This window comes from Psammomys obesus, unplaced genomic scaffold (genome assembly GCF_907164565.1).
Source record: "Psammomys obesus unplaced genomic scaffold, mPsaObe1.curated_primary_1811, whole genome shotgun sequence".
NCBI lineage: Eukaryota > Metazoa > Chordata > Mammalia > Rodentia > Muridae > Psammomys > Psammomys obesus.
In genome coordinates, this window is record NW_026596143.1 from 9,405,652 (window position 1) to 9,408,738 (window position 3,087).

Consider the following 3,087-nt stretch of genomic DNA (forward strand, 5'->3'; position numbering starts at 1 on the left):
AGAGGACCCTAACTAAAATGTTCAATCCCCATCCTGAAAGGCAAAGAGGATGGACATCAGAAGAAAACGAAAATAGGAAACAACCTCGGAACCCGCTACAGAGGGCCTCTGAAAGCCAGAAGAAAACAGGAAACAACCTTGAAACCTGCCACAGAGGGCCTCTGAAAGCTTCTGCAGTATAGACTGTCAAAGCAGATGCTGAGCCTGATGGCCAACTGATGGGCAGAGTGAATGGAATTTTATGTAAGAAGTGGGAAATAGTAAGAGCTGGAGGGAACGGGAACTCCACAAGCAGAGCAACAGAACAAGATAATTTGAACACAGGGAACTTCCCAGAGACTCATACTCCAACCAAGGACTATTTGTGGAGATGACCTGGAACCCCTGCACAGGTGTAGCCCATGGCAGTTCAGTGTCCAAGTGGGTTCCATAGTAATGGGAAGAGGGACTGCCTCTGACATAATCTGATTGGCCTGCTCGTTGATCACTTCCCCCTGAGGGGGGAGCAGCCTTACCAGGCCACAGTAGAGGACAATGCAGCCACTTTTGATGAGAACTGATAGACTAAGATCAGAAAGAAGGAGAGGAGGACCTCCCCTATCAGTGGACTTGGGGAGTGGCATGCATGCAGAAAGGGAAAGGAGGGTGGGATCGGCAGGGGAGGAGGGAGGGGCTCATGGGGGGATACAAAATGAATAAAGTGTAATTAATAAAAAAAATAAAAGATTTAAAAAAAAAAAAAGTGACTCCACCATATGGGTGGTGATGGCACGTGCCTTCAATCCCAGCACTCAGGAGGCAGAAGCTTGTAGATATCAGGAAATTAGAAATGAGCTCATGAGAAGGGGGAGGGGCTGGAAGAGAAGGGAGTAAAGAGGGTAATAGATCACAGGTGTGGATGAGGAAGAAGCATGCTTAGAAGGAAGGGTTTAGTTGGGAATGGAGGACAAGGAGACGGGATGAAAGGAGAGGGTATGTAGGGAAAGCTAACTAAAACTCACTATGCATAAAAGTTCAAGGACAGCTTGATCTACAGAGTAAATTCTGGGCTAGTCAGAGCTACACAGAGAAACAAATCCTATCTTGAAACAAGACAAAATAACAACAAAAAGTGATTCCTGTTTCCGTAACATTATATGGCAGAGAACTTTTTGTGCTTCAGTGAAAAACTACATTATCTGCAGCACACTGTGGGGAGGCTGTTTTTGACTCAATAGCAACTATTTCACAGCGCTGTAAGCCATAGACAACTACTAACAATGCAACATTCATGAAAACCAACTGTCTGGCTGAGACACTGACCCTGTTCCACCATGGAAAAACCAGTTTTGCTTCCATTTGCCATTCACTAAAATATGCCTGACCTATACATGTGTCTGTTTTTGAGGGCGCAGCTCTGAACAAGCTGTAATGTCTTCCCAGGTTCTCTTATTAATAACTTAAATATAATTTTAATGACTACTTTGTATATGTTTGAGAGTCATGATTTCATCTTTATCTTTTTTAATTGGCTCACAGAGCAGCAGGCTTCCTGATGGTGGTTTTTATGCATAGTGAGTTTCAGTTAGCTTTCCCTACATACCCTCTCCTTTCATCCCGTCTCCTTGTCCTCCATTCCCAACTAAACCCTTCCTTCTAAGCATGCTTCTTCCTCATCCACACCTGTGATCTATTACCCTCTTTACTCCCTTCTCTTCCAGCCCCTCCCCCTTCTCATGAGCTCATTTCTAATTTCCTGACCTCCAACACACACTCACTATACATACATTAAAATTAGGGGCTAGAGTCTGTTTTACTTTTTATCTTTATTTTTTTGAAAATACTTTTACATTGATTTATTATTTGTGTGTATATGTACACAGGTTTGCCATGGAGCACTTGGAGAGATTAGAGGACAATATGCAGGAGCCAGTTCCCTCCTTCCACCATGTGGGCCCTGGGACTTGAACTCAGGTCCTCAGGCTTAGAGGCAAGTGTCTTTACCATATGGAGCCATCTGACAGCCCTGTGGGTCTACTTTCTTATGATGAAGATTGTGTCCAAGGCCTTGACCACGCTGATCATGCCCTCTGCTACCAAGGCACACTCTCGGCCTCATGACTTCATTTCTAAGAATTAACTTTTAACACAAAAATGAACACAATGCACAAAAATGAATCCCAGGGATAGACTGAAGCTCAGATGGAGTGTTTATGTAGCGTGCAGAAAGCCCTGTGTTCAGTCTCCATTATCACGTAAGTCAGACTCGGGTGGCACACACCTGTGATCCCGGCACTTGGGAGGTAAAGGCAGGAAGATCAGAAGCTCGTGGCCATCCTCAGCTGCATGGAGAGTTTAAGGCCAGGGACCAGTGGGGTCGCGGAGCGAGCAGCAATGTTTGCAGCCAAGCCTGACAACCAGAGTTTGACATCTAGGAACCGCATGGTTCAAGGACGGAACTGACTCCTACATGTTACTCTGACCTCTACATGCATGCCTACACACACCTATGTTCACACAGACACACATATAAATAAATATAATTGTACAAAGAGGAGAAAAAAGAAAAGAATCCGAGGGAAAGAAATTCCAGGTGGCTTGCTAACCTTGACGGGACAAGGAAAGCCATAAAAAGTTCATTATTAAAAAAGAACATATTCATGACTTTGAGACTTCAAAGACATTTTTTTAGACATGGCACAAAGTACCAGCCATGAAAGAAAAATCTGGTAACTCAAACTGATTAAACTTAGGAGCGTCTTTTTTTGGCAAGCAATGCCACTGAGTGTAAAAGGAGTGGGCCAAAAGTTGGACAAGACATGTGTGTTACATTGCTTTGCATTGCCTTTCATTTAAACAGGATCTCCTCCCATTGTCCAGGTTGCCCTTGAACTTACTATGTAGTACAGGTTGCCTCAAACTGACAGTCCTCCTGCCTCAGCATCCTATCCCTGAGATAAAAAAATATTACCAAGAAGACAGGAAAAGAAAAAAAGTATATAAAAGACATTCACAAGTATATCACAAATATCTTGCCTGTATGGCAGAAGGAAAGATCATTAGATATTGGGAAATTATAAACTTAAACCACTGCTTGACACCCCCCCC